This window comes from Macaca mulatta, chromosome 12 (genome assembly GCF_049350105.2).
Source record: "Macaca mulatta isolate MMU2019108-1 chromosome 12, T2T-MMU8v2.0, whole genome shotgun sequence".
In the NCBI taxonomy this organism is placed as follows: domain Eukaryota; kingdom Metazoa; phylum Chordata; class Mammalia; order Primates; family Cercopithecidae; genus Macaca; species Macaca mulatta.
The window spans coordinates 54,622,564-54,634,744 of NC_133417.1; the positions used below are offsets into that span (position 1 = coordinate 54,622,564).

The window sequence follows — 12,181 nt, forward strand, 5'->3', positions numbered from 1 at the left end:
TTCTTTCTTTTTTTTTTTACGTAGTTTGTGAACCATTTAAAGAAAACTGTAAAACGTTATTATGTTTTAGCTTGTGACTTTGTACAGATCTGAGTATTGTGTGTTCTTCATAATGTATTGTGTAAATGATTAGTTACAATCACAACCTACTCTTTTGGCTCTGACAGCAGATATTTTTGTTAGATTTGAATTAGGCAACAAATAGAATGATAACTCTTAAGTTTTTTTTGCTGTAAGTATTTTTTTTTTGTTTTTTTGTTTTTTTTTTTTGAGACAAACTCTTGCTCTTGTCACCCAGGCTGGAGTACAATGGTGGGATCTCGGCTTGCTGCAACCTCCGCCTCCCAGGGTCAAGCGATTCTCCTGCCTCAGCCTCCCGAGTAACTGGAATTACAGGCACCTGCCTCCATGTGCAGCTAATTTTTGTATTTTTAGTAGAGACGGCGTTTCACCATGTTGGCCAGGCTGGTCTCAAACTCATGACCTCCAGGCGATTCACCCGCCTCGGCCTCCCAAAGTTCTGGGATTACAGGCGTGAGCTACCATGCTTGGCCGCTATAAGTGTTTTCTAATATTTGTAATAAGACACTTTATTTATACAACAGTTCATAAAACTTCATTGCCTTCTTTGAGTCTCAGCTCCCTAAAACAGGTGCCGTTGTCTCCAAATTGGGAGCCAGAATGTATTCATGACTTGTTTGAGGTCACACATTAGGTTAGTGACAGAGCCAGGACCCAAATTGAAATTCTCTCCACAAAGGCCGGACACCTTGACCAAGTATATCAGCTTAGCTGGAGCTTTGGCATAGCTAGAGCTTGTCTGTCGTTCAAAATGCATTTTTTCTCTCTTCTCTGCTTCTGTGTGAAGACAGTAGTCTTATCTATCTTGTTCCCAATTTCAGCCCCAGCACCTTGCACAGAACTTTGAATGGAATAGTTAATACATGTATGTCAATACATATATGTGAATGAATGAAGTACAAAAGATGCTGAGGGTTTACTATGAATAACAATGCAGTATGCCTCCCATCCCATTTCTGCATGCTTCTCTTATGCTAGAAACAATATTTGAAGTTTGAAATAATGGAGTTAGATGCTGCCTTATTATTTAAGGATTTGATATGGTAGTCAGGCAAAAATAATTTCATTTAAATCCCCTATTTCTTGACTTACTCTGCTATTTTAGAAAATTAAATTAATCTCTCTGCTGGGTCTTGAGATCCATCTAGAACTTGGCTATAACCTGAGAATGTTTTGTGTTCTGTTTTTTTCTTCACTGTTGGAGTCTGCTTGAGAAGGCTGGAAATGTATTTTCATTCCATTTTTCAGTATAACACATTGTGAGTCTTCACAGAGTTAGATTCTTCCCCCTGAAAAAGCTGCCCCTGGGAAGATGTTGGGCACTTTTGGATATTGCTTTTTTTTTTTCTTGGACCCCCCAGGGAACCATTTAGTAAAAATGAACCATTATACTCAAATCCCTGTTCAGCCACTAGAAGAACCATTGCCCATGACTTCCCATTCACAAAAACCATGCTTCAGCATACGTTTCTGTCTGAAGTGCTTTCTAGTTCCAATCCCATGTCTTTGGAATATTTCAGGCATGCAGGAGATCTTTTCTGGAGGTTTTACTGGAATGATTAGTTTGTGCTTGAAACAGGAGAAGCAGCTAAGGACGAAGCCTACTGGGACTCTAGATGCCATGAAGACAAGCAGATATTAGTTATGATTTCCATCATTTTTTCACTACCTCTCTGAAAGTAGTAGATATTGTGATAAGACCTCTCAAGGAAGGGAGGACAATTATTCTCTTTCTCCCCCACCTCACCTTTCCACCCTATAAAAGTGTGGCAGACTCAAACCAAACTTGTTGGCTGGAAGCCTAAAGGGATTCCTCCTCATGTGGCAGGCTGTCGTAGCATTTTTATGATAGCTAGTGTTTCTTTTGGTCTGAAACTCTGGTATGTGAAATATAGGTCAGGGGTTGGAAATTAATGCCTGCTTTTCATGTGAGAAGGAATAATTGGCATGAAATGTAGTAAAGAATGCCCGCAAGCCTGGCGGTGTTGGGTCATTTTTTTTTTTTTGTTATTGGTTTTGGCTGCTATTCCCAGAAAAATAATGGGCAGGTTCACATTTCTTAGAACATATCTTTATCAACCCTGACAACTTACTGTGTCTTGGACCCCCAAGAGACAGTCAGCCGGGAAGTCTTTGCTTGTGCCATTTCTGTGCTGGATCCTTGGCTGTACACACCATGACAAATTAATACAGGCGGAATAATGAATTTCTCTTATCCCTGAGACCAGACCTACTGGGGAAAACATCTATATCCTTTGAGAGATTTGAAATTAGTATAACAAGTTCTATACAGAGATGATCATGTTGAATAAAGGTTTTATTTTACTCTTACGTATACAGTCATCACTGGAGTATGCACATATTACAGGGAAGCTTATTCTCCAAATGGGTTGAGTTCTAACCATTAATTTTGGAATGTTGCAGACATTTTCCTTTATGAAGAATGTTATAAGTAGTGTTTCAGATCCTAGGTCTATCTGACTTAAAAATCAATAGGGGAGTAAAAGTATAGTGCACTTTCAATGAAAAACAATAGAAAACACACAGTTTTAATACTATAAATAAGGCCAAACAGAGGAACAACATAATCGAAGAAGAAATAGTTTTTGCTTTTCTCAAATGTGGGTGCTTGCAGTTTGATTAGGGGCAGATGAATCAATGCCTTTTGGTGTTTTAAAGTGGTTTTGAAAACATTCAAGGACTTGAAGGGTTGGAGGCCAATCTTTTTCTATTAAGTCTGCGACCATTATAGTTATAAAAAAGCTCATTAGAAAAAAAAAACAAACAAACAAAACCTGAAGCAACTTTTTTTTTTTTCTCATTGTCTCTTTAACACATTGGGTTGAATAGCTTTTTTCCTGATTCTTGGATGAAATTTTGAGCAGATCTCAGAGTTTTAAAAATTACTCTCTATTTTCTGGCAATTAGTAATCTTCCAGTTACTTTAAAGCTTTAAGCAGTTCAGTTCAGTATAATAATAGAAACCCATTGTCCTCTTTAAATTTTCTCCCATTTCCCAGCCAGGGCCTGACCAACAATTGGTGGCCTGGTGTGTGTGTGTGTGGTGTGTGTGTGCGCGCATGTGTGTGAATGCGTGTGAATGTGTGTATAAATGTGTGTGTATGAGAGTGTATGTATATGAATGTAAAGTGTGTGGGTGTGTGTGAGACGTGGCATCTCCTCTTCCATCACTAACTATGGCTTCTAGTGCCTTCAGCACTGGAGGGGGATGAGGGAGAAGAGTTAAGGGGACAGCAAATACCTTACTGATGTGATTTGGATTTGCCGTCATAGACGCTCAAAGCTGACTTTATCACAGGGGTGTTTTTGGAGTGATTTTGCCCCAGGAGCCTCAACTGCAACTATAATTCCTTTAAGATAGGTGACACCTCATGCAGTTTGTTACTTTTGACACAGTCTTTGATTCCTGGCCATTTGCTTTGACTTTCCAGGCAGTCCTTTCAAGAACTCCAGGTTTGATCCCTCCTGTGTGGCACACAGTTGGTCTGCAGAAAGTTTGATTCCTGCCTTGTTCTCTGCCTTGCTCCTTCAGGCCAGTCTAGCCACACTGTCTTATACCTGCACTAACATTTTTTTTAAACTCTGGGAGATATTTATCAAACTCTTCAAGTGTCTCCTCCTCTTGAAGTTCCTCTCACTTGGCTTAAAGCAAAGAAGTAGGTTTTCTCCCTTGGGGGAGCCATACTGCCAATAACTCAGCAGGATTCTTCTCCAGTTCTTCCAACTCTGGAGGTTTTTTCTTTCTTTCTTTCTTTCTTTTTTTTTTTAATTGGTTAGGGTTCATTGATGCTGATAAAAATGGTTTTACAAGAATCTTAGCAGTTCTGCACAGAGCTCTCTTCTTACCTCACTGCCATATGATATCTAGGCCTTATGAGCCTAGAAAAAGCTGAAGTAGAAAGAATTTTATTTATTATTCTGTTGAATGTCCAATTTTACTTCAATACATGAAGTCTTCTTGGCTTTTGCTGTATTATTAATATTGCCCCAATCAGCCCAAATTCAAGTTTTTTATGCTCGCAAATAGCGTTATAAGAAAAACGAAAAGAAAGGTATTGGTAAAAAAGATATTGTTTACTCTGAGATAAATCTGACAGTGATATATGACAGGAAGAAATGCAAATGGCAAAGAAATGCTAAAAACGTAGTCTAGCGTGAATTCTAATGTAAAAAAATGGTGGTGAGGAAGGGAAGTTTCCACTAGGAGACGAGGTCAAATGGAGGACGTCTTGGCGCCTCCAGGGGAGAGAAGGAGCAGAAATGGTACACAAATGGCACCGTTCAGTTTACCTATTACCAACCTGGAAATTTTCTTTATTCATAGAGAAAACTATTCTTCAAATTAATCTCTTGATTCTTTCTCCTTGTTCTAATGCAATCTCATACCCTATTCTATACCACTAACCCATCATATGCCCAGGCTACTGCCAGTGTTACCCAGGTGAATCATTTATTCAGCAAAACAGCTATATAGGAGGCACCTGTTAAGTACAAGGGCCTGTGCCTGGTGTGTTGAGGATATAGTATGTTATGGCATAACCCACTCTCAAGGAGATTGTAGTTGAGGATGTATGAAGTTGTAGTTGCATGTAGTTGCATGATTGTATGAAGGATGACACAGAATTATAGGCCTGTTAGCATTAGAACGTTATTTCATGTGCTTCTGTTATTGTATAGATGAGAAAACTGAGATCCAGAAAGGTTCAGTGGCCTTAGAATCAACTAGTTATGGAATGACAGAATGAGGTCTAGAACTTGGTTCTTTTTACTTTTGCTCGGTGCTGCTCCACACCTCTTTTAAAAGTACAATACCTGATACAATCTTACAAAGCTATGGGCCATTTGTTCCTAAAAAAACAATTGTGTGCTGGAGCCAGCTTTCACCAGCTCTTACCAGCAGATTGTGAGCACCTTTTCAACTGGCCATGGTAAGAGAGTTTACACCACAGAAATGGACAAACACCAGAAATCTGGGATCCTCTTCCTTCCAGGGAGAGCCAGTTATTAAACGTTTACCAGCATACCACTGCTTATAAATAACAAATGTGATAAGCTCAGACACTCCCTCATGAAGTGGTCGTCACGTGAATGGATTTTGTGGAGAAATGAACTTTAGACAGGGAAAGGGGAAATGACGGAGGCTATTTGAGATTGGAATTATGGAATGAACATAATTCTGGGATATCAAATAGAGAAATTTGGTGGGGTGGGGGAACATAGGACAGGAATCCCTAAATCACATGCCTGCAAAGACCAGGCTGAAAAAATAAAGGTGTAAATCAGGGTAGAGTTATGAATATTAGGGCATGAGGAGTCTGTGGTAAAGTGAAAAGTAAAAGCCTCCCTAAAGGTATTTAAAAAAAAAAAAAAAAACTTGCTGTTTTCTACCCACTTTGACTTTCCCGTAAAGAACTAACAAGAGTAAGCCTAGACAGCAGTTCACATCAAATAGGGCCCTGAGAAGGGATTATCATTTTCCCTCTTAAATGATCATTAGTTTCCCTGACACAGTGAAGGCAACATTTAGCATCCTAATTTATTTCTCTTTTCTTTCTTACTTTGCTTCCATGTTTTCACTGGGAAATATCTGTAAATTATTGCTGTTTGGTATGTGTAAAAAGTCGTTCAACCAGCATTTTCCTTTGTTAGTGTGGGTTATTTATAGTTGAGTTTATGGTGCTATTCTCAGCTTTATCATCCTGTTTCAAGGGTAGTGATACTCCCAAAGAAATAAAGACTCAGTTATGTTTCTAAGGATGTTCCTTCATATCTCTAGGTATCTGAAAAAAATGTCACTATACAAAATGGAAAGTTTATATATTTTATGAAAGGATCTAGAATCACATTATTTAATTGATTTTTCCTTTCAAAGTGTCCCCAAGTTAATTTCAAATAGTGTTTTAAACATGTTTCTTTTTTACATTAATCTGTAAGGATAACTCCACATTGATCAACAGTCATTTTTTAAAAATGAGAATTGCCTTCTGCAGAGATATCTTTATTCTAACACATTAAATCCACAGGGACTTATAAAAAATGAAAAAAATCAATAAAATGAATGACGTGACTCCTAGTGAAAAGTTGTTCTGTATAAACCAAATACTGTAATTTTTGTCTGAAAACGTCCTAAATTCTTAAAATTCCCTAATTATAGTTGCAACTGCAAGAAGCCTAACAAGAAAAAATATTGCTCTTTGAACATGTTCTGCAAGCCCCTCTAATGACAATGACTACCATTGTGTTTGACAAGGATCCCACTGATGTCTGCTGCCAGGGGCACATGTTGTCTCTAGCCTCAAAGATGGACTTCACTGAGGTGCCCCCTGGGATGAGCTGGTCAGAAGAAGGGCAAGGGTAGGATGGACGCCGATTTTGGCATTCAGTCGTCAGAAAATAAGAGACAATCTAATCATGACAATCTAGTCTACAACTTTAGCCTCCTTAGCACAGATGGACTAACTGGCAGAGTGTATTAGAGGCGTTTGGGGATCCTGGCCTGCTTGCCCCTATAACTCTGCTAGAGATATAAATGAGAAAAAAGTAGGTGCTTAATAATTGTTTGCTGAAGGAGTCAGGAACTGAGAGATCAGGTGGTACAAGTTCTCTCACAATTTTCAGTCTACTTCAGCCTAGACTCTGGGCCTCAGCCCATAGCCCCAGGTTTCTCTCTGGATCTCTGCTGCAGAGGAGGACGGCACTCAACAAATTCTGTGCAGAAAGCCAGGAGAGTGCAGAAAATGTCATGCTCATGAGCAAAGTTCTGTGTACAAAGGACTTGTGGCATCTGGAAATACCTGAATTTTCCTTGGAAAGATTAGGCCTGAGTAGGTGTTCCAAATTGGACCCCTCCTCCCAAAGTGTGTCTGAAAAGTGTGTCTGGGATGGCAACATGCATGGATGTACTTTGAGAAGTACTGCATGTCCAACAATAGCCAGTCAGATTAAAAGGTGAGCCCATAGGCCCAGAGCTGCCCATGTGCCATGGGAGGAGGACCAATAGCACCATGAGCTTCCTGCTAGGGCACACCAAAATGAAAGTGTTTGGTGTGAGATGTGTACTACACCCTCCAAGTCAAAATTCTGACTTTCTTCTGGACTGCCAGCTTTTTCATTTCACAAAAATTTCAGCCTTTCACTTCCCTTGCTCAGATTCTTTTTACCCTGGGATTTACCCTGGGAATTTTTACCCTGTAAAAAAACTATTTTGTAATTTTTTTTTTACCCTGAGATATTACCCTGTAATGTTTTTATCCTGGGATTTACCCTTTCACAATCCATAACTTGGTTTAGGTCCTGTTCTTCTGGTTTCATTTAGTCCTCAGTGCCCTGAAGCATATGCCATCAGTGTCCCCTTTTTTCCTTTCTGTCATCATCCAGTGGGCTTTTCCCTGACTTCCAACTCTCAGTATTTTCATCTCAGTATCTCATTTCTTTTTCAGCAGAAGCACAGAAAACAGCTCTGCCTATGATTCATGATCAGTGAGCCAGAAGTGCCTGGGAATTAACAAACCCTGGGAGCAGCTTTCAACAATGATCTCAGGACAACTCCTGAGATATAAATACCCCAGCTCCCCTGCCTCTTGGATGCAGTAATTCGAAGGGGTATGTTCCCTGGCTCAGAGTTTCCTCAGTGAGATTAAACTCAAGTTGCATACAATACTAGTGGGACTGGTAAGGAACCCCTTTTTTTGTATTCCTTCCTTTCTTCTTTACCGTTACACCCAGCATTTCCTAAAATTGCTATTTGCACTCAAATCCTTGTCTCAGGGTGCTCTGGAACAATACAAACTCCAGCACATGTCTAACATTAGGGGCTCTACCTCTACTCCCTTGCCGTTTCTGTCTTTTTAAAAAACCTCTTGCTGACTCACCTAGATTCTGTTTCTACAAAAGGATGGGCAATGGTTTCGAGATAAAAAGGAAATTCTAGAAATGTCCAAATAATTTATACTTATGCTAGCTATTCAGTGCTTTTAAATCATTAGACACCAAGGTTGTTGGCTGACCACATCAAGTGAAAGAATTCAGTGAAACCAGGATGGAGGTAGAAAAGGGTACCAGTATTTTTAGGAATGGTAATAGCTTATCATTTATTGAACACTTATGTGCTAGTGACAGTGTTTAACTATGTGTGTATGTTACTTAAGTTTATAATAAACCTACGAGGTAGATATATTTATTCGATTTTTACTGATGATGAATATGAATGGACCAAAGTAATTTGCCTTAAATCAGTCAGCTCATAATGGGCAAAATCCACATTTAAAGATCTCACTCGTGTCAAAGTCCATTCTCTTAATTAGTCTACAGTCTTCCTTGTAAGTTTTCTTTGAAGTAGATGGGAGATACATAATCAATCCTACTTACTGATTCTGAAATGCAATTGATCAAATCATCATTCTGAAGGTGTATGATTATAGCTTTTCTTTAAAAAGGATTGAGCTGGATATAAATTGCAGAATAAATTCAGATTTATTCTGTTTCATCATTTAATTCTTGGAAAAGACCATTCATAAAAATTATTGCATAGCATTACTGTTATTATGCATTAAGAGCTAGAAAAATGGGTCAAAGTTTTAGATGTATTTCTGGTGGCGCATTTTGCTATTAGTCTACAAGGAGTATAGCAGATCACTATCTTTAAATGATATTGCAACTTGATGCTCAAATTTGATGATCCTGGAAAAGTTGAAATTTAGTGCCCTGTTTTGGGGTTAAAACTATGGCTGCAAGTAATTTGTAGAAAACTGACATCCTGATAGACTTGAAAAAGAAAAAAAAAAGAAAGAAAGAGGAAACAAATTAAAATTGTTGTATCAGGCTTTGCCAGGGTCTAGAAATTTTGATTTATAATGAAATTGAAGGTGAGTTAAGATAGGAATAGAATGAGAAGATAGGAAAGGGAAGAAATCGACTGGGAACAGTGAATATACTGCTTACATTCTCTTACATCAGAATTCAGGAGTCTCCAACATTCATTAACTAAATTCTCTCTTTTGTGTTTACTCTGATAGTTTTGCAGTTGTGATAATATTATAGATAAAGTCTAGTTGTTGACATTTGAAGGTGAGAGTATCTCCAACCTGGGTCAGGTAGCAGTTTAGTAAAATATTTTCTCTTCATTAAGATGAGAAGTGTTAACAAATGGAATAAGTATTTGACTTTTCAGTGTGACCACATGATATAGGTGTTAAATAGGTTTGTCTTCAGGTGCAAACATCAGAAAACCTGACTAAAATCCCTCAGGATTAATGGGGTGTACTTTTTCTAAATAGTACTAAGTCTGAAGGTAGGTGACTCTGAGCATTTAGGGGTTTAGACTTGAGAACTCTCCTTCCTGGTTGCAAGTAGCAATCCTGGCTTAATCAAGTTTATACTCAAGGCAGAAAGAAGAGGGAATGGATGACAAAAACTTCCCCAGAACCCACATGTGAAGTTTTCCTATGTCTCATTAGCCAGAACTGGGTTATGTTGGCAAGCCCTTGCTGAAACAGAGACCAGGAAAGTGAAGATTTAGTTTTTCTGCTCGTATTGTGGAAGGTGAAAGGAATGGAGGTTAGGAGAGGGTATGGAATTAGCAAGCCAAGAGTTCCTATGTAATGCCAATGTGTAAGTAGGATCTATAAATATTAAATCTAAGAAAACAGACTTTAGTAGAACATACCAAGAAGGACTAACTAATCATCACGGCTGCCCAGAACTGAAACGGGCTCCCCACTAGGTAATTCATTCCCTATCAGAGCATATGTTTAAACACTGGGTGAATGAGCATTTGACCAATTTACTGTGGAGAAGATTTAAACATTAGATAGCTAAGTGGTTGAACTTTATGTCTTTAAAGTTGTCTTCAAATCCTCAGAATTTCATGATACTCTGTAAACAGTCCAATTACTTGCACTTTGAAAATTGTTTTTTTCTTTGTGGTTCACTTTTCTGTCATGTCCACTGGCACAAATCTGCTTTACTTTTATCTTAACATTAATACCCAACAGTGAGATATCTAGTCTCTACAAAGAAAATGTGTTTATCTCTGACTGTGTTCATATCTTAAATAAAAACCTTTTACTTCCTTCCAGGAATGTTGACAGAATAGCTGCTGAAATAATTTTTTTCTAATGCATATGATTTTTAATTTGATGCATTTTAAGCTTTCAAAGGCTTCATTAAAGCTCACACACCTTGTCTTTAAGATGCCCAGCAGGACTGTACATTTCTGTAGTAGTCTCGAAGCACTTCCCCTATTTTTGTATAAACTTATGAGAGAATCTCTATTTGGAATTAAGTCTATGTTCATGAAAGTCAGAAGTTGTTCAAAGAGAAAAATCATGTTAGTAGTGAGTTGAAATTTTGAACTGGGTAATACTGAAAGTTTTGAATTTTTGCCAAATACAGGCCAAACTGAAATGTATCCTAATCCCAGTACTTTATATGAAATAAGATTGATTTCTGCTTTGTATGAGAGAAAGCTAAACTAAAGATGTTAGAAAAAATGCTAGAATGAATTGTCTACCCAAGAGCACTGAATTATATTTGCCAATCCCTGGAATCAAATGAGTATTTAAAATATACCTGTAAGTCTCAAGACAGAAAACTTTTATTATTATTATTTTCCTTTTCACAAATAGTATCAGGAAAGACTAATTAAACAAGGATGTGGAGAATACAGGATTAACTTAAAAAGAAAAATCCTCAACTTTGATTTGTTAAAAATAATCCAAATTGAATAAAAGTTGAGATATATTCTTCTTCTCTGGTCAGGCATTATTAAAATAATTGATAGCACTCAGTGATGGTAAGGGTATAAGAAAACAGGCCTTATCATTTATTTCTGATGAGAGTGTAAATTGACTCAAGTGATTTGGAAGGTAATTTTTAAAGTATCTGTAAAAAGCCCTAAAAATGTAATGATCATTGACTCAGAAACTTCACCTTTAGCAATTTATCCTTAGGAAATTCTTACATAAGTTCCAAAATATAACCAAATAATATTGCTGTGGTATTATTTGTAATAGTGAAAAATTGCATATAACCTAAACAAATCATCATTGATACAATGGTGGTTGAGAAAACTATGGGACATTTTTAGAATGGCAAATTATGTGGATTTAAAAATATAATAAAGCCTGAAAATGAAAATATCTATAATATATTGAAAAAAGAAAAATTTAGAATATTATGCCTAGCCCAATCTCACTTTGATTTTAAAAATTACATGACTGTATCCATCTTATAAAAAGTTTTGAAGGATATATCATTAACTGTTTAATAGTAGTCACATTTTGGAGCTGGAGTTCAGCATGATTTTATAAAACAATGTCTTAAAAGTTGAACTCAGCCTGAGCAACATGGCGAAACCACTTCTCTATAAAAAATACAAAAATTGTGCCACTGCATTCCAGCCTGGGCAACACAGGGATACCTTGTCCCAAAAGAAAAAAAAAGAACTCGATTTGAGGACCATGTATCCAGTAAAGGCTCTGTTAAGAGTATTTCTTTCTTGTTAGGTATCTTAAAAGTATTCATGTGGTCCTAGGAATAGCGAGTCTTACATCCAGGATGTATCGAGAAGAAATTGCCTGAGAAATTAGTAAAAAAAGCAATTGGAGATAAATTTACTTCTAGTTCTGGTCTTTACACAGGCTATTTATAATTTAGGTCGCATCAACAAAATTCAGTGCTTCAGTTTGTCTATCTGGAAAATGGGAAGCTTAAAGATGAACTGAAACTGAGTAATTCTAAATGCTTCTGTATATAAATGTCGAGCAATATTTATTTACCTCTTCGTTTTCTTCTTTGTGAGTTTTTTTAACATGGGTATCTTTAAGATTAAGTTATTCTAGGCACACTATCTTTGCTTTATTAAATTCATGGAATGGTTTCTTCTTATTAAATTTCTTCTTATTTGAAGCTTGTCTTGGAGAAAAATAAGTTTCTCCTTTTCTGAATATCCTGTCACAACTATAAGGTACACTTCCTTAGGGAAGGGTAGGAAAATTATGCAGAACAACTTTCCTAATGCAGCTATTCTCTTTTTGGGTCTTTATCAACTCCCTCTCTTGCATGCTGTCTGTCTTTTTGC

The 12,181-nt window shown here is 37.3% G+C and overlaps 1 protein-coding gene across 3 annotated transcripts in view; it reads left to right on the plus strand.

Moving 5' to 3' along the window:
* Positions 1-12,181, plus strand: part of LOC144333309 (uncharacterized) — a 263,646-nt gene that overhangs the window by 28,666 nt on the left and 222,799 nt on the right. The gene's annotated exons all lie outside the window — the stretch shown is intronic.